The sequence below is a fragment of the Limulus polyphemus genome, unplaced genomic scaffold (assembly GCF_000517525.1).
Source record: "Limulus polyphemus unplaced genomic scaffold, Limulus_polyphemus-2.1.2 Scaffold275, whole genome shotgun sequence".
In the NCBI taxonomy this organism is placed as follows: domain Eukaryota; kingdom Metazoa; phylum Arthropoda; class Merostomata; order Xiphosura; family Limulidae; genus Limulus; species Limulus polyphemus.
In genome coordinates this window covers 656,512-677,758 of record NW_013665885.1, presented here as the reverse complement: position 1 = coordinate 677,758, position 21,247 = coordinate 656,512, and positions in this window count along the sequence as shown.

The window sequence follows — 21,247 nt, the reverse complement described above, 5'->3', positions numbered from 1 at the left end:
TGAAGCAAGATAAAACATTCTATCCCTGAGTAAATTAATAAATTGGTCATTTTCCAGTTCTTTCATTAAAATATTAGTAGCTAATCTACTTGTTATTATTAATAAAATACTACTCATTAAATAAGCATATCATATATTGTGATATTTGTGTAATAAACAAATTTAATTTTTGTTCTACTTCAAGCAAAAAAGTATTTTCTGTATCTATGTAATATTTAACATTTGTATATGATATATGCACACGAATTTTTAACTATTCGACATGGAACGATTATTACTCAATAATAACGATAAAAGTTTAAATGCTAATAATAATTTATTTAAGTAAGGAAATTACTACTATGAGAACTGACTGGTAAATTTTTTATAAAATAATTATACTCTGCAAATGTTTGAAATAATGATGAATCGAAACGGCTTTGTTTACTGCTGTGACAAGACAATCGTAAGCTTCATTATATGAATCAAAATACATATTGCAAGGTACAAACCAAATGATTGGCCTCGACTCGCAATCTGTGGGTCGCGGGTTCGAATCCCCATCACACCAAACATACTCGCCCTTTCAGCTGTGGGGAACGTTATAATGTCAATTCGTTGGTAAAAGAGTTGGCGGTGGGTGGTGATGACTTCCTAGCTGTCTTACACTGCTAAATTAGGGACGGCTAACGCAGATAGCCTTCGTGTAGCTTTGCGCGAAATTCAAACAAACCAAATGTTTATGGTAAACCAATCTAGTTGATGCGAATCCACGCTCGAAGAATGGCTTTTTATATGGAATATTTTCCTTTTTACAGTTTTAAACAAAATAATTTTAGCCTATGCTTATTTTATGAAGTCTGAACACAATTAACACGAGCAAACACTGACATATTTCTAGGTATTAAAACCAAGTAGCCATTAATATTAAGCCAAAAATTGTGATTGAATTTGAATCTTCATTGCTGACATCTTGATAGCTTATTATCATTCTGTATTGCCATGCTCCTGTAGAAAAAACAACAATTGAAATAATTATCACAGATTTAGTTAATTAATTTAGAAATTAAAGACAAAGCTATACTCGATGTGCTTTATATTTTCCAATGACATTATCCCTCCGGGTTACCTTTAAACTAGTAACTGGGAAATTATCGTTTTGAAACAATTCTTGAGACTTCATATGATACTCAAATACTTTGACCTGACAGCCTTAATGGATAGTCTGAATCTAGTTTACCTATTTACATAGATCCTTTTGAAATAACGCATTTGCATCCAAACATTGTTTCACAGGGATTCTTATTCTAAAGATTTCATATGCTATCAGGTTCCCTTCGAATTGCTAAAATTTAACGCAAGTATATACCCTCTTTTAACGTTAAAAATTAATATTTTATAATTTTTGTACCAGAAGATGCTATCATCACGATTTTAAATCCACTAAGTTTTTATTTCTCTTATGTACATTATAATCACAGATATCATCTTTTGAAAAACTAAGAGTTTCAGGGGGAAGGATAGTTGAATGCTATTTAGGGTAAATGTCTGTACGTGCTATTGCGCAACAATTAAACATTCCCAGGTCGAAAATTGGCAACGTGCTAAAGAACTGGAAGTCCACAAGTAAACATGAGCCCAGTAAACGACCAGGTAGACATTAATTACTGACTGACAGGAGCCGATGCGCCTTGAGAAGGCTGATTACCTCATCTCGCCGTCAGACCCTAGAGAATCTGAGTTTGGAGATGCGAGCAGCCACAGGCAATCCTATAAGTGTTTCCATGACACCTCGAGAGCTGCATGCCATGAATTTTCCCGGAAGAGCTGCAGCCCACAAGCCGTTGATAACAAATATAAATGCACACCGTCGACTGACATGGGGCAAGGTACACCGAACCTGGACCTTGGATCAATGGAAATCGGTCCTGTGGAGCGACGAGTCACGCTACATGCTTTTCCAGTCTGATGGACGTGTTTGGGTATGGAGGATGCCTGGAGAACGCTTATTATCTGATTGTGTTGTCCTAACAGTGAAGTTTGGAGGTGGGGTGCTTCTCGTGGTATGGACTAGGTCCACTGATCGCAGTGCATGGATCCATGAATGCTGAGTCCTACATTGTGGTAATTTTATGGTACCGGCCCTTACAACTTCCAACATGATATAATAATGGCTGGAGACGGCTTGAATGGGTAATGAAGAAAAAAATTAATATAAGTTTAGCATAACAGTCAATCTCAACGTGGGTTCCTCGTCACCGAATTCCAACATGATAATGCTCCATGTCACAAAGCAAGGATTGTAAACGCGTGGTTTGGAGAGAATAACATCGGAACGTTGCAGTGGCCAGTACAGAGCCCCCGACTTGAACTTGATATAAAATCTTTGAGATGAACTGGAATGCAGAATTATGGGCAAGGCCAAGACAGTTCTCTTCAATAGTGGAGCTTACTAATGTTTTATTGGAGGAGAGAAGCACAATACCACTAGCTTTGTACCAGATGCATTGAAACAGTCATTAAGGCCGCAGGCGGGCCAACACGCTATTAATTTCTTGGAATAAAGACATGTCTTATTCATAACTACCTGTGTCCCATGACTTTTGGTAGGATAGTGTATATTCATGACTCGTTTATACCTGTTTTATGCTCGTGAATAAAATACAGTATTTGTCTCAAAGCATTAATTATCCTTCAAGGACAAGCAGAAGTGGGGGAAGAGAAACATAGGCCACAGTGCAGGTTTTCATTGTGGAACCACCCGCCCCACCCCGTTTAAATTTGAATGAATAACGTTTATAAACAAACCAGTACAACGTTTTAAAACTTAGTAACATTTAACTGTCGAAATACGTGTGTATGTGAGACAGTAGGAAAATATATACAATAGGAAAGTATTCTACTCATGTATATGAATGGCATTTTGTGTGCCTTTCATTCAGCGAAATTGTCAATTATCTGCTGCAGGTTCATTTTTCTAGATCATTCATCGTCAATTGATAACATTCCCAATCCAGGAAGTTTATCCTATCCCATAGCGCTCCCTGTGTAGTTCTCTCCTAGTTAGAGTTTTTAAAATGAATATTCATCACTTCCTACTGTTAATGGGATGTTGAGAAATAGCAAAAGTACAGTTCAAACTTCTGGAAAGCTGGACGCTAACACACTGTTGTCAACAATTAGTACTTTTGCCATATCTTTCACTGACGATTGCTTTGATTTATCTATGATCTGAATGGTAGCATCTGTCCAAGAAAAGCAGAAGAAATATCATGCTAAAATGATTAGCAAGTTTTACATCACCTTCATACTGCTTGTAAGCTTTTAAATTGTTTAGAAAGTTGTGCAGTTATTATTTCTAGACACCTATAAAACACGTTCGTCTCCACATAACTCGTCAAAATGACATATTACTTTCCTCCTGTGCATTTCTTCAAACTTTGTTCTCTTCATTTTTTTTTTTTTTTAACAATTTAAGTAATGCGTTTTGACTACTTAGAACTTAATTGTGATGGTAACAAGATCTTCAGTGGCACTGTTTAGCAAATTCTGTGTTTAGACTGCAACAGTTTTAACACAACAGTTCAACCTTTCGAAAGTCTTGGTTTGGAGCACAACAAGAAAAATAAAACTAAATTTCACCAATGATTTCTGTCACATCGAAGTCTCATTGCACTCATTTGCATTTTCCCTCCAAAACGTGATTTTTGTTAGTGCCTTTATGATATCTAAATATCAAATCTCGGAACAAAGAGCGATTCATACCGTGACGACCGCTGAGTAGGAAAAACCTTTTCAAACTAATGTTAATGCGACTGGATATTTCTTAGGAAAGCACAAATGAAAATAATATCTCGCCCACCTTTTAATGCTGTGACCGATAAAAGTATAAAATTTTTCAGTATTGTCATAAAAATGTTTCACTTCTGATATTTCTTTAACCGAATAATTCAGTGCCAAATTCAAGTTGTGATCAGCACTGTGTAAATATGCACAGTGTTTGAAGTGGGGAAAAAAGAAGCAGCAGAATAGTTTGTAACATTTTTGAAGGTGAGTACTATATACCTTGTTTTCATGTGTATTCTTTATTTATCATTATAAAAGTAATAAACTTATTAGGTTAGATCAGGTTAGATTAGATAAGATAGTGAATACAAATCTAAATTCATCTTGCTTTTGTTGTAATATAACATTTAAATGCACATTGAATCCCGACATTGTTAGAGTGGCTGTAATGGCTAGACCTTACATTAGAATGTGTAACAATGCAATCTGAGTAAGTAGGCACAAAAACGTTGGACCCTTTAGAATGAATGAATAAATTATAAACTAGTTGGATGTTCCTGAAAATGAATACATTTGAATACATAATAATTAAAATTTGCTAGCAGCCCGTATTTTGATATGGCAACATGAGCTGTGCATTCGCTGAGTGTGGCGTGATTATTAGTTAGACATGGTTCAAAGGGCAATGAAACAATAAACTTAAGTATAAACAGATGTATACTGTTACAAGTTATAGTATGGAAACTCCGATAGTTACTTTGTAGTTACGAACTAGTCACACCAACCGAACCGAGCCCGTAGCAACTGGTTTCATTGGCTCCATCCATGTACTACTTTGTCTCATTCATGTTATGCTCTTACACAACATTCTAAAAAAACATAATTCAGTTTTTCTTCCTTGTCCCTTGCCACCACAAATACTTATTGCATCGTCTGTTGAGCTTACATTTTAGTAAAAAGTAACAAAATGGTTTCAGGCTCTCCTTAAAGGAAGTGGGTTGTCATTCCGCTCTACTTCAAGCACTGCATATGCAGCATTCGGTTCTTTCTTTAATATTCTAGCTTACACACCACTCATATTGGCAGCCCAATCATGCCTCTGCACCCAAACCCTTTGACAAAGCTAAACCTTTCTCTTCAATATAGTTGGTAAGTCTCTCAAGTCCACTGGTGAACTGATCAGATATTTCTTATAAACCCAGAAAAGACTCATTAATTTTTACTTCAGTTGCCATACTTCTTTCATCTCTTTCAATTGTTACATATAAAAAGTCTGACTCATTTTTTCATTCTTGGAAATTTCTTTAGTGGTATCCATTATAACAGAGAATAGGGGCGCAGCCATAATTTCATCAACAACATCCTCCTCAATACGTTTCGACAAAACTTTAATGAGATCATCCTGTATTGTGTGACTAAGATACTGAATCGAACCACTAGGTCGAGAAATGAGTTGCTACTACACTGGATCATAGTTACCAAACAATTCCACGATGGAAAGAAAATTCCTACTATTAGTATATCTTAAAACCTCTCGGTACCCTCTAAGTGCCAATTTGTACATTGATAAATTAAGAGTTACATTAATGAGATTCTCTAATACTTGTCTCCAGAAGTTTTTTCTTTTAGTAGTTGATTTTTTTATATCTTCACTAATTGTTTAATATAGTCACTACTGTTCGTACACTACACAAGAATCTAAATGTATTCTTGGTGTTTCATAAAATTCAATTTTACTTATTAGATAATGCCAATCTCTAACTCCTTTTACCTTACTGCGTTTTATGGAGGTGCACTAAGCTTTGCAAACAACCAGCAGGGTTCACAATATGTGCAGTCTAATATGAGAGAGTAACAAAGCCAAGTTCGCGACAGTTTAATTCCCGCATTTGTTGTAATATAATAATATTTTGTGAAGAAACAATGGCTTTCTTGGTTTTTGTCACATGGTAATGATTCATTAGGCTTATATGAACCTTAGGAAATTATATAAAAATTTTACTCGGCTGTCCATAATATCCAAAGGAAAATTGCTTTTGTCTGTGGGGTGTTGTCATCAACTTGGAGAACAGCAGATTCCTCAGTTATTTTGTCAAGGTTAAGTATTTTCTTCTAATATGCTATCTTATTTTTTATGCAGGTGTCTTTGTTTCAGCACTGTCCATCTCTGCTGGAGTGATGCCAATGGTGCTAGGCCCACTCTCTTACACTGTTGTCAGCTGCATTATTGGCCTTATTCACATTTCACCCTAAATTGTTGATGTTAGGAAGCTTTGCAGCCAACAACAATTCATCCTTCTTCTGTTTGCATTTTTGAGTTCCGATTTTGAGTTTTGGAGGCATTATTACACCCTAAAACACTTTTGCAAATAAAAAATAAAGCAGATGGTACTTTGGTGCAAAACTGCAATCAGGAATTCCACATTCGCTCTTAGTTATGATATACAATTGATCATGAACCTTTGATATGAGAAAAACTCATAAATCAACATGTCCAGTGATGAGCATTTTCTGTTGACATATAATACTAATGTGAATTGTACAGATAATACCCTGGCATCATTAGGGATAGTTGCAGATTCTTGACTAAGTGATAAGCATGTTCTGTTGGCATGTACCACTAATGTGGCATGGCATAATCAGTGATAGTTGCAGATTCTTGACCAAGATGTTTGAGGCCAACTAAGAGGTCAGAATTTGCAGTCTCGATCCTCATCCACTTTCTTTTTCCTACCCCATTGAATGCACTTCTGGAGTCATGGTCACTTGAGGCATAGATTAAGAATAACACAAGAGAAATGTTGCATCAAAGATCTTGGCAACAATAAGACTGAGATGAAGCACATCTTTTGTGCAACTCTAATACTGATATATCTTGAGCAATTGGCAGCAATATTCTATTCAAGTTTCACAGCACAACACGTTTTACATTCAGTGTTTCAAGTGTATTGGTGAAGTGTAGTAACATTATTGAGTCAGCCTATTCATAGTCTGACTGGAGCTCTTCCAGCCTGCTAAACTGCCCAAATTCCACTTTCGCGTGTCTGTGAAGCCTCCTGTAAAGAACAACTCCCTTCCATCTGACAGTCTTTGTTGACCAACTTCCACCCAATCATTCCTCAATAAATTTGCCGTGTTAGCCTTGTTACCAAGATTAAAAACTCTCGTCGCTGTTTGGGCGGGGGAGTGGCTCTTGAAGGCTTCCTTATATCCTGCATTTGGATTCTACCACATCTGTATTTTTCCACCTTTGATTGACTGTCCATGAGAAAAGCTGTCGTCAATAAATGCAGTGTGCCAGATATTTTGAGAAACAATCATTCCTAGAAGGTTTTAAGAACGATCTCCAAATGTACGTCAATCACTTCTATCAGTGCAGACCATACAAAGATGTTTAAGTTGACTATTAGGAGATGGTCACATTTCTGATTTTGAAAAAATCCATTCAAATTGAATACTGCCACTGGGGAAATATTATACATTAGGAGATCACAGACATCAACATATCTTGCTTATGTTATTATTATTATAAGTTTGCTGGATATTTCTATACCAATATTCATTGTTTCTGTTTGAAAGAAACTGTTTTGTTGAGGCTGGAAAATGTGTTCAGCTTCGGACTTTATATCGATAGAGATTCTTTTGTTAATGGAGTCTGCAAACCTCTTCTGTCCCTGTTTTCAAATTCCATACATGTTGTTTGCCACAGCTAGCACTGCTACTGTGGATGTATAAATGTTGATTAAAGGCTGCTTGTTTTCTGCAAATGAACCACTTTCAATTTCAAATGGCTTGACCATTTTTTTGCTCAGTCTTGTTAATTCATTCCACAGCTTATCCTTGATGAACTAGCTTTTTATATATTGTTGTGATTGCACTTTGCATCCCACACTGATGTTTATTCTCCTTTTAGGTGGCCAGGTTGTTAATACTTCTGAAGTGCTTTATCGCAGTCTGTTCAAAACCCCTATCATACCAGATGCTATTCAAATGTTTGATGTGTGATGAACTGACAATTTTCATCACAGAGTTCTTGATTAATATCAAACTAGTTCTTTTCTAGGAGTACCCTCCCTCAATGATAATGATTATGCCCCACTTTGCATAGTTCAGATGATTACACATGAAGTCAAATGGGATCATTTTAGCAAAAGTTTCAAACTTTATTTTACATTTATCATTTTACTTTACTATATGCTAGTCTAACAGCAACTAATACTCGTCTATCACAAATTACCTTATAGAACAAACGTTTCAAAGCATTGATGCCCATGCTCCAAATACTTGTCCATGACAACATGAAATGGATGAAAAACCTGGATGAGCTTTCTAATTTCATCTTGCATGTCTATTTCCTTCTCATCATACACTTCAACAGTATCACTAAGAATTTAAATACATCTGGTTTCATGCTCTGAAATCTGATCTCACTCCTCTTCTGTAATGGTTGTATTTTCCAGTCACAAGAAGTATCCAATTTAGCCTCTGCATGGCCTTATTCACTATCTTGTGTGTGCAAATACTCATGCGCTTTGCCTTTCATCATATGAGACATAACAGATGAGCCATAGATGTTATTCTCAACAAGTATGTCCTCAAAGCCACTTCTGTCCATCACATGTCAAATGTTACCCATGAAGAGTTCATCACTATGTGCCTGCTATAGATTTGTAGCTCATCGCTCTTGAACTGTTCAGGACTTTTTCACTTAATGATCTGTGCTATGCTGTAAATTGATTCAGCATATGTGACAAAGGCCCAATCTTGGCACAATGCATAGAACATCTTCTGAAAGTATTTGATCATTGTGTTAACAGTGCTAAAATTCACCACTGATGCTGGCACAATTTGACAGTACCCAATGTTTGTTTTGCTGAGAACAGTTTTGTTGCTGAAGGTTGTATGGCACACAATTCATTCTGGCACACTGTGCTCAAGATGTTGTTGTATATCTAAGTCAAGAAGCTTCATGGGCTTTATTACTATACTTATACTTCGTTTAGCGTCGAGATTGCATTGTAATCTTTAAATCCGCAAAAATTACATGTTTATATCAATGGTAAATTCAACTTATAGTAACATAAGCATAACACCAATAGTAACAGCAACAATGATAAATGCAAAGCCTATGTGTCACATTGAACAAAACAACTGTAGCTTTTATTATAAACTAGCAAAGTACCCGGCTTTGCTCGGAATATTAGGTTGATATATTCTAGATGACTATGTCACTTTGTGTATTCTGAACCTATTGCAGCATAGAAGAACAGTCAAAAATATTTTAAACGTTTTTATTTTCCAGAAACATAAAAAAGCGGTAAAGAAAGTACAGTAAGTTAAGAATTATTAATTGTCAAAGAACTTTACCACGTCGATAAGTAATAATACCTCAGGATCTACTTAGTATGGGTGCAAAATTTTAGGTTTCTAAGTTATTTCCTCTTGGAGATGTGGCAATCATACATACAAGGACATGCACATGCATGTCTGTCTGTCTTTCTGTGATTTATATATATAATTTGTAATATAAGAAAGCACTTCTTTACTATGTGGTTTTTCGATAGCTTGCCTCATTTAAAAGACGTACACGCGAATACACGCACGCACATGGATAAGAGAAGTAATAATACCCAGGTGCACACCCTCAGGGTCCACTTAGTATGGGTGCAAAATTTCAGGTTTCTAGGCTATTTAGTTTTGGAGCTATGGCAGGTACATTTCTTTTCTATGAGGTTTCACTAGTTTGCCCCACAAAAAGATGCGCTCCCCCACGCACGTGGATAAATAATAATACCCAGGTGCACACCCTCAGGGTCCGCTTAGTATGTGTGCAGAATTTCAGGTTTCTAAGTTCTTTTCTTTTCATTATTATAGATCACAATTGATAAGATGTTGTGATTTGATAAATAGTAGAGAGAGATTCAAACTGGGAGAGGTTTCTGTGAATTCTGGCACCTTATAGGTGCTTTGCATATTAAAAAATGATTTGTTATTATTAGATAATATATGAAATTATACACTATTGAAACAACCAATATTTATGGATGGCCATTTTTCGGTTCCAGCTCTCTTAACAAACCCTTCTGCACGAAAACACTACTCCACTTCAAAAGTCCACATTCATTATAGGGACACTTAAAGATTTTGCTAAAGTTGTGGTCTGGAGAAGTGTTACATTCATATACAATTTTTGTGGGTTATTTTTGTCTTGTTTGTTTAGAAAATACTACTAGTTGATTTTTGGGGACATTTATTTTTATTCGATATATTTGACAGTATTCTACTGTACTGTTTAGTTGTGGCTGAATATTTGTTGCTACTATAGATGAGGTGGGGTACTTTTCCAGACCGCAATATCGTCTGCAAATTGTGATGAAAATACTGAGTTTGGGTTTTTCAGTAGTACTTTGCTTACATATATGATGAATAGAATAGGGCTAACTACCACTCCTTGGGGAACGCCTGCCGTTGGAGTAGTTTCCCCTAACACTTATTTACATTTTCTATTTTCCAAAAGTTAGATAACCAGCGAATAATTCCACGCGGTAGGTCCATTTCAGTCATACCGAACAGACAGTGCCGAATCGAGAAAACATGCGACGGTGCATTCATTTTTGTTGAAACTGTCAATAATGGTTTCTGAACAAATGGTCAGTTGTTTGTCTAAATTTTCTAAACCGATTTTGGTTTCCGGTAATTTTGAGGTGGCTTTTAGATAACTTAAAAATCTGTTGCCAATTATTTTTCCAGAATTTTCCATACACAACTGGTCAGAGTGATCGGGCGGTAGTTGTTTGGTTTATTTGCCGGCTTTCCTTCTTTATGGAACATTAGTACAATCGCTTGCTTCCAAGAAACCGGGATATATCCAGAGTTTATAGATAAGTTTAATAGTGCAATTATGTGTTCATACAATTTATGACTGCCTTTTTTTGAGGAGGACGACCTGTATGGCGTCTTCTCCTAGTGCTTTGTTTATAGTACAATTTATTGCTTATTTATAACTTATATTTCTATGATTGTTTTTTTGAGTTGATATGTAATCGGGTTTTCATTCGCATCGCATCGTTGTTCCTTGATATATTTAATGTGTTGGCAGGGAATTTGGGTGTGTTGAGTTTATTGTAGAAGTGTGTATTCATATCGGGTTCATGATGTGTCTTAAACGTCCTTTGGAGGTGTTCCTTAAATAACTCCGCCTTTTCAGAGTTTGAGTATGCTATATTATTTTGTTTCAAGAGGTGGGTAGTTGCTGTTTGTGTGTTTGTGGATAGTCTTAGGTGTGCCCAGAACTGTTGTGGATCTGTTTTGTCGTTAAGTTGGAAGCAGAAGTGATCCCAACTAGCTTGTTTTAGTTCTCGGACTTATTTTCTTATTTTGTTTCTTAGAGTATTTATTTGTGTTTTGAGTGTGGAGTCCCTACTTTGTTTGTCTTGTCTACGAAGTTTCCGTCGTTCTTTAATCATATTTATTATTTATGGTTTCCATGTTTGTGTTTTTTTTGCTAGTTTATATTTAGGTATTGTTTGCTTTGCTGCTATGATAAGGCACTCGGTGACTGTATAACAATAAGCATCTATGTCTGATGCGTTCGTGACATTCCTTATAATTTCTTTTGGTAAGACTTTATCTAGGATTGATTGATATTTGATCCAGTTTGCATTTTTATAGTTGAATTTTTCAACTATACCATATATACTTTTTCTTCTCTACTGTGTTGTTACAATACAATCTGCGATAATTTTACTTATATGCTCTTATATGCTCTTTGTGACTAAACTTACAAACACACAGTTTAGATCTATTTGGCTAGATCTCTCACTAAGTTTTTCTTACTTGAAGTACATTTTTGACGCGTATATATAATAGCCCAACAGAGGCCTAGAACTTTCCATACACTACGAGATATTATGATGTAATAATACTCGAGAAAAACTTAGAAGGTCCAGTAACATGACGCAATTATACAATAATCGCCAATTTACAATAATTGAACTACACAATACATGATTTTCAAAGTCACGTAAACAAACCTACAATAAACTATAGCTTTTAAAAATAACCAAATTTAACACTTGTACTATACTTAAATTAAAATGGTCGTGTATATATAACACTAAGGCCATCATCAAGAAATATATTTACAATATTTGTTATACAGTATACAAAGTCTACTCGTACAGTCTGAACCAGCATTTTCAATCATCTTAATGGCTTCAATGCAGAACCTACAGTTCTGGAGGTACAATGTCCACCTCATGATTCTTGCACTGTCGATTTTGCACCTCTGGGTATATGCAATAAGCTGATGGTCCATCTGGATGATGAACTCCATCCCATAGAGGTTGCTCTGGAATTTCCAGATGGCAAATACGATGGCCAAACACTCTTGTTCAATCACAGAGTAGTTCTTCTCACTATTCAACAGCATTTACTGATGTACATTATTGGAAACAATCTGTCTTCATGTTATTGAATACGTACTGCAACATGTGATGCATCGGCCTGAGTGGTGAATGGTCTGTTGAAGTCTGACATTCTAAGGATTGGTAAACTTCCTAACATGTTCTTCAACTTCTGGAATGCCATCTATTGTGGTTCTTCCCACTTCACTTTGTTGGGTTGGCCTTTCTTGGTGAGGTCAGTCAGTGGTGTAGCAACTTCAGCATAGCTTGGGATGAACTAACTTCTTATAATATCCTGCCAACCCCTGGAAGGGTGTGACTTGCTGCTTGGTCGTCAGAGCTGTTGCATCTTGTATGTGGGTTAGCTTCTCTTCTTCCATGGCTTTCAGTCGGTTGCCCACATTGTGTCCAACAAAGTCCAGGACAGAATAGGCAGTGTAGCATTTAGATAGTCTAAATGGTCAGACCTGTTGCCCTCACTCGTCTCAACAGTTCTCTCAAGTTCTTCAGGGGGTCTTCCCATCTGGCTGTGTGGGTTAGAATGTTTTCCACATAATGCTCGATGTTAGTGGTTTTGTGCAACATTTTCCTCTTCATGCAGTTGAATATTGCTGCTGAGTTGACTAATCCAAATGGCATCCACTTGAACTGGTAGCATGTGTCTGCTGTCATAAACGTTGTCTTGTCTTCAACGGGTTCTGTCAATAACCTTTAATGAGGCCATTCTTGTAAAAGAACTTGGACACATCTAGTTTTGCCATAATAGTCTCTGGGTTGCCAATAGGTTCGGGGTCGAGCTTTATAACGGGGTTCAGTTTTAGGAAATCTATGCAGAAGCTGTTTGAACCATCCCTCTTCTTCACTATTACCAATTGATGAACAGTAGGCTGAATTTGAAAGTTCAACGACTCTAGCTTCTAACAATGCCTCAAGTTCTTGCTTGATCTGGTCTCTCATTGCATAAGGCATCTGGTAGAGCTTCACCTCCACGGGATCCCTGTTCGTGGTCTCGATCTTATGTTGCACAAAGTCTGTCTTGCTTAATCTATCTACATACTGAGAGAGTATATCTTATAGTTCTTTCTTCTATCTTCACTGATGTTGATGTCTTTATACATCCCATCTCCACCCAGTGGTCTTAGGTCTGTTAGGTCTTCATCTTCTATGTCAAAGTCACTGTCTTCTGGTTCTATGTCTATGACAGTTACACTTGCCATGCCCATCTGTGCCTCAATAGCTGAACCCATTAGGTCTTTCCTCTCAAAGTACCTCTTCAACAAATTGGTATGGTAGATCTTGGTCTTCCCATCCCCTTCACTTTATAGTCCATTCAGTTGAGCACTCCTACACTTCAAGAGGTCCTTTCAACTGTAGAGTGAGTTTGTTGTTGTCTGTGGGTGGCAGAACCAAGAACCTGGCCTTCTTGTCAAAGAAGTGTTTCTAACTGCATCGAACTGCATACAAACTTTCTCGAGTAAGTTGACAGATATCCTTTAGTCACTTTCGGAGGTCTAACACGTAGGGGTGTGTTCCTCACTTCTAACTCTTCTTCTTCTTCTGTCCACAGTTCTTTCAATATGTGCATCAGACCTCATACTGTTCTTCTGTACAACAACTCTAAGGATGAAAATCCTGTGCTCACTTGTGAGACTTCTTGGTAAGCAAATAATACTGACTGCAGATACCTTTCCCAGTCACGTGGTCTCTCCTGACACATCTTTTTCAGCATGCACTTTAGAACTCCATTGACTACCTAATTGACTCCCTAACAAAGTCTGTTACATCTGGAGTTATATGGGATGGTAAAGAGCTGCCTAGCACTGATGAGTCTGCACACCTTTTGTGTCAGTTCTGAGGTAAATTGGCTCCCTATATCACTGAAGACATCTTTCAGGAAGTACACTTCCAAAAGACATCTATTATTCTTTCTCGTTCTGTCTTCAGCACTGTTATCACTTCTGGGTAACATGTTGCATAGTTGATTAGTGTCAGTCAGCATATACCGGTTGCCTTTGTCAGATACAGGTGTTAGTGGTCCGATCAAGTCCACAACTACTCTGCTGAATGGCTCTTCTATGAGAGGCAGCTCACTCAGCAGCACCTTGGCTACCTTCCCTCTAGGTATTGTCCTATGGCAGAAGTCACATGACCTGCAGAATCTGGTCACATCTTTGATGACCCCTGGCCAATGGAAGTTGCTGGTATTTCTGTCTGTCATCATCTTTGCTCCTAGGTGTCGCCCACAATTGCTTCATGAGCCAACTTCATCATTTGAGTCCGGTATTCTGTTGGTACTATGATCTATTTAACTTCCCCTTAACAGACCCAATACAACACATTTTCCAGTCCTCTATTCTGTAAGTCCCTTTCTCCTCTGTCTTGTGTTGTACATTCTCCAGGCCATTGTCCCTATGTTTTTGCAGTGAAGGGTCTTTCCTTTGTAGTTCCTTCAGTTTCCCAAGACCCACTTTCATAATGTAACGTTTCCAGACTTTCATGGGCTTGATCTCTTGCTTGGTTTTCTCTTCCTAAGCTCTTGTGGTGACTGCAGATATCTCATCAGTCTTCTTTCTGAGTGGTTCCTCTAAACCTCTAATGCATAGCATATTGCCAATCACCAAGTAGTTGATGGGCGCCTTCTTACACTTGGCATCAAGGTACTATGAGGTGCCCACCTTTATTTTTGTTGTGTAAGACTTTCTCACTGTCCCATCAATTAGCACACACAGCTCTACCTTGCCAATCTTCTAGTCATCAGATACTAGACTGGTTCTCACTGCTTCACCCATTGTCTTGTAGGACTTTCGCTTTCTTTTCCCCAATATAGACTTTACCTACTGGCATGTTGTGGTTTGTTGGTACCTCTCGATGTTTGTCACATTCTCCAATCACCACTGGCACTGTTGACCCATTTTCTATTTTGAACTGACCATCAATTGCACTGTATAATCATGGTGATAGCATGAATTGTAGTGAATATAATGAGTTGTCTTCCTTCTTTTTCTTCTGCCGGCAGTATCCATGGTGACAATCATTCTTTTCTTGTTTCTTTCCAGCACCATCTTTGTTGGTAGATGCTTTATGCTATGACTTCTGCTGTTTCTTGTTGGTGAAAAAACTTGCACTCATTCACTGTGTGCCCCATTTTATAACAAGCATGGCATCTCTTCGCCATTTGGTCCATTGAGTTCCTGTCACCTTTGGTGGTATCCTATTTCTGGCCAGCCACCCATGGTTTCAACTTTGACTGGTTATTCTTGGACTTACCAGTTATACACCCTCCATGGGTTTCCATATACCATTATGCCAGCTTGGTCATCTCATTCACGTCTTTTGGTGCTCCCTACTTAAGGAACAGCGACATGTCAGTTGAGCACGTGATCATGAAATGTTCATGTATTACTAGATCTGCCAGTCCCTGAAAACTATTTTCACACTTGATCATGTCAGTCAATTTTGTGAAGTATCGTCATAGATGCGCCACCAACTGAAATACAATTTCTTCAGTGTCAGGTTTACTTCTCTACATTTCAGAAAGACCATTTTTAATTTGTCATAGTCCATGGCATCTTTTGACGTCATGCCCACATACACTTGTAGGCCTTTTTCTGTGAGAAGGGGGCTGAGACAGGCTGCCCAGTCGCCTTTGTCCCAGTTCTGACTTTGAGCAAATCTTTCGTACGTCTCCAGAAGAGCATCCATTGCGTCTTTCTGTTCATCAAGTTTTGATAGCCTGGGCTAGCTGGCCCTGACCCCATTATCATTGGGTCCTCTGTTTTTCTGTTGGGTGAGCTTGGCGATCTCAATTTGTGCTCTTATTCTCTCTATTTCCAGTCTCTCTTGTTCTTTCTTTTATCAGTCTCTCCTTTCTCTCCTTTTCTTCTTTTTCAACTTGTTTTTCATTCTCACGTTTTTTTTTCAGTCTTCCTCTGTTCTCTGCCTATACTCTTCTCTCTCTAGGTCTTGTTCTTGTTTAAAAAACTCTCGTAGATTGCCATCTTTAGGCCCAAATTGCTCCCCACTCTCTTTCCACTTATCAAAGTAAGTCAACATGGTTATATAGTGTGGTTGTGATCTCTACAATATTTTTGTCCCCACTTCAGCATAGAGAGACCAATGTGCTACTGTCTATGTCTACTTCTACTGACACTTACCACTGTTGATTCCGGCTGACCCGCCACTGACAGGTTTTTATGTATTTACGGGCCAGATTCTTTACAAACAACACACAATCCACTTGTTTTAAAATAATATATTAAAATAAACCAAATCTATATAAAAATGTTTGTTACGCCGCTCATTATCACAGTTGTATCCAGAGCTTTAACTAATTGTTTCTTTTTCGTCAACATCCACACAGGCTGGTTCAGTTACTTTAGAAAACAATTGATAAGACAAATTCTTCTTCTCTACTTTGTTATTACAATATAATCTGTAATAAGTTTACTTTAATAATCGCCTCTATACGCTCTTTATGGCTAAACTCGTAATCATGCAGTCTAGATCTATCTATCGAACTAAATTTTCGACGTGTATTATATCCTGACAGAGGTCTAGAACATTTCACACGCTCGTATATATTATGATGTAATACTACTCGATTCAAACAATGAGAAAAACTCAGAAGGCTCTAGTAACATGATGCAATAGTATAACAATCACCAATTTATAACTAGTGAGCTACACAACGTATGATTCATAAACAGTTGCATAAACAAACTTGAGATAAACTATCGCTTCTAAAAATAACTAAATTTAACATTTGCACTACATAAATTATATAAATCCTAATACTTGCATTGAACTTAAATTGAAACAGTTATGCATATCTAACATTGACCAAGTGTATTTTTTTATGTTGTCGTTGTTCCGAAATGTCCACCTGAGATGCAATCAAGTAATTTTCACAAAATAACTTCTCAGGTTAGCTTGGTAATGACTGATTGGCAATACATTTTTGTCCCATCTGAGTTTCCTCATCTTATTTGCAGACTGTAGATGCAGCATGTTCCACTGAGCCCAGTATGATTTTGGTCTTGGGTTTTGTGTAAAATATGATTTCCCAAACTGTTCTTTCTGGTTACTAGTCGATGTGTGATAATAGGTCTTAAGTTATAACTGGATTCATTTTCTGTTATTGGAACAACTCAGTATCTGGATCACAATTTCTGGAAGAAGCAGCTTGTTGACATTTCTGAAGCTCTTTCTTCTCACAATGCTTGTACTCCTTTGGGCAAGGTCGTCGACTAAGGCTGTCTGCATTACTATGAGCACTGTCTATGCAGTATTTAGTCTGTTAAGGATACTGGTCCAGCTTTACAATCCATCTGGTTAATCTACTTCAGGTCTTTTGGGGCTAGGAAGCCGGTGTAAATAAGCATGAGATATCCGAATCAAGAATGGTTGTCCATACAAGTAATGGTGAAAATTATATAATGCATTCATCACAGCCAAAAGTTCTTTTCTGATAACAAAGTAATTACAATCAAGTTTGTTCAATGCTCCACTGTAATATGCTATAACCCTCTCACGTCCTTGTTATTTTTGTGAAATAATGGCTCCTATTTCATAATTACTGGCATATTTATCTAGTTTGAATGGTGGTATAGATCTGGAACCGCTAAGACAGGTGTTGAGGTAAGGGTCTTTTAAGATGTTGAAGAACTTCCTCATAAGCTTTGTCCCATATGAAGGGTTGTCCATCATTTGTTAGATTGTGAAGTATTTTTGCTACGTTTGCAAATCCTCGAACATACTTTCAGTAGCTGCTACACAGGCCAAGAAAACTTCTTAGTCAACCTTTTCTGTTACCTTTATGACATACACAGAAGTTTCTTCCTCTCCACTCTTCGTGGGTGGGATTTGTCTAACACTGTCTGATCTGTGCCCCACAAGATCAGCCCTCAATAGTTAAACTGTTGCTTCCCTCTATCTGAAGCATCTATCATATTTTTCGAATGATCCTTTTTCCACAATTATAACACTTACTATTTTTTTTACTTTTAGTGGTGTTTTCCACTTTTCCTGTTCTAAATCGTTGATTGAATTTTTTTCTACTAGTTGAATAAAATCCATTTTTTTCCATAACCTTGTTCACCTGTGTCGCCCTTTTCTATTTTGTTTTCCAAATACTCTACACACTTATTTCTTAGTTTATTCTTTCTAGTCTATCTTGCCGTAAAAAGCTCTTGTTTTCACCACTAAACATCCTGTTTTTTGTAATGAATCACAGTGTTGTATCTCCATTGTCATCAACTTGGCTCGATATAGCTCTTCTTGGTGGAAATCCCCAAATCTTTGCTCTAAACCTCTAGCTAGAGATCTGTAATTCTAACAGAGATGGAGAGGTAGGTGACCCAAGACTTCAAGGTTTATACAAGCTGGATCACACACTTTTCTTCTGACCACCAGTGCTTAGTATCTTAACTTAAAATCATAAAGAAAAGAACATGTTGATAGAGGACACTAAAAGACTCCCAGAAACTTACTATACTATATATAACTCTTAATCAAAACTGTTTCCAAAACCCAAACTTATTATGTAAGACTTCACCAAACGACGCTAGTGCATATAATTTACATAATATTTTTACCAAAGGACACTGTATGCACTTAGCATCCTCTCTAAAACATTTACAAGACAGATAATTGTAATACACAATTCTTAACGAACAATAATATAATTTAGAGAACTGTAAAAACAAAACATTATTTTAACTGTTCACAGCAATATGCTCCAAAAATCCAGAATTTAGCTCAAAATTTCTTATAGTGTCTGGGTATATAACCTAGGCTAAACTATGGAACTAATTTGGAATATCAGTCTATTAAAAATGTGTTATTACCACAATATACAGATATATTGAAAAAGGTTCTTTCAGACCACACTGTGTTTTTAAGCATAAAGCATTTTATATAAATGAAAGAAAAAATTATAATAAGAGATATTATTTTATTAAAATTTCAAACCCACCATTAATTTTGTTTTGTTTGTATGAAGTTAAGCACAAAGCTACACAATGGGCTATCTGTGCTCTGCCCACTACGGGTATCAAAACGCGTTTTTAGCGTTGTAAGTCCGCAGACATACCGCTGTGCCAGTGGGGGGGGGGGGGATTCCTTTAATGAAATTCAGGAACTAAACTAATGTATGATAGATAGCTACCAGCCAATATGAGTTCATAATTTGTTGCTTAAGATTGTGCAGGCAATTTTCGATTTGTTAAAAATTCCAATGAATATACCGAGTTCATGCACATTAAGGAAGTATTCAAATCCACGGTTAAAAAGATACTGCCGTACCTTACCTACAGCAGTAAATGTGTTTATTTGTTTGTTTTCTGAGCAAAGCCACATTGAGCCATCTGCTATGTCCACTGTGTGGAATCGAACCCTGGATTTTAACATTGTAAAGCCGTAGACTTGTTATTCTCCCACCAGGGGACCTATCAGTGAATATCATCTCAGCCTACTAATCTCTTCTTTTCCTTGGTAAAGCATTTGTAAAAAGAGATATTTTTTAGACTTTTTTCAGATACTTTTGCAATAAACCTTGGAGTTATTTGAGACTACTTTTCATATTTGAGTCGCTTTTTCTTATTTTCCCTCCTTTACGGGTGTTTACATATTGTTACGACAGCGGAGGTCACGTGACGCTAGTAACACGTCATATTCTCGAAGGTTCGTGAATCCTCGAGCGTTTACTAGATTTCGGTATTCTTGTACATATAAGACGGTCAAGACGTGATGGCAACAATGGGTAATTGAACTGTGGACAGAGAGAGAGAGGCGTATTGTGTAGTCGAGCACGTGAGACGTTCATTGTGAATTATAGCGTTTGTTATAGTGCGACTGTGGAAATTAAGTGTATTGCAAAGTTGTATTCAGAAAGAATAAACCAGTTTTATATTAGAAAGGACTTGTGTCGCTAAAGTTTCATCGGAAAGAAATTATACGGGAAACAAACTAACGAACGGAGGCGTAACAATACAATTTAAATAACATCAACACAGAAATAACCATGCACCTTTGAGCATTCTCGTAAGCGATGGCACACAGAAATACCATCGCTTAAGATAGAAAAACAATCAATAATGTTATTAATAAAGTTAAAAACATTGTTTTAGGGATATTTGGAAGGTTTGATATAATATTATTTACTGATCACTAATAACCTATAATATTTTACGTATTCGAGTAATATGTAACTATCTTGTCATAATTAATCGTTCAAATTATTCAACTCACTGGTTGGTAAATTAATTGTGAAATTTTATTTTCTCCACTAAAATGTAACTTCAGTAAAGAAATGAATACAGAAAAGAAAGAATCCGTGAATGACGTAAAGGCTCAATATCTTCTTTTTTTTTCTATTTTAAAAAGTTAACTGAAGATTTTTCGCAATGCTCCTAATTTGTCCATTGCCGATTAAAATCGAGAGGTGGGTAAAAATAATATGTAAGATAATCTTTTATCACTCCAGCCCAACTGATGAGAGCTTCTTGGGGAATGACTTGTAGGAGACAAAAGATATATCTGAAGTGTTATTTATATGAATAGAATAATACTTTTAAAAATTACGGCTTAAATGCTGTAAGCCGATGATGCCTTAAAAAAACATTAATTGGCCTAAAATGTACGATAAAAATCACGTTAGCTAGCCATGATAAACGTCTACAGGTGATATGAATATGATTTTTTATCACAAAGTTTAGACCTAATGTTTTAAATTTTCCGATGCTTGTTTATAATATAAGAAGTGTAATATTCTCAGTAAAACTAATCTCGACGTAAGTATTGGAAAAGTTCCCTTAACTGAGTCTTAACCTGTGAGAGAATTAAGAAGACTACAAACATGTGATGTAAAATGAAACAATTTATATTTATAGCAAAGTAAAAACAGTGTGTCTACTTTATCAGTGAATAGATCATCATGTTTTCTTCTATTGATACATAAATCTCTGTTGAACTAGTCACTTTTAAAACCAAGTCGAACTAAACGGTACTGTTACGTCTCTGTTCGTTTGATAATTTCCCGTAAAAATTCTTCCCGAGAAACTTCAGCGATACAAGTCTTT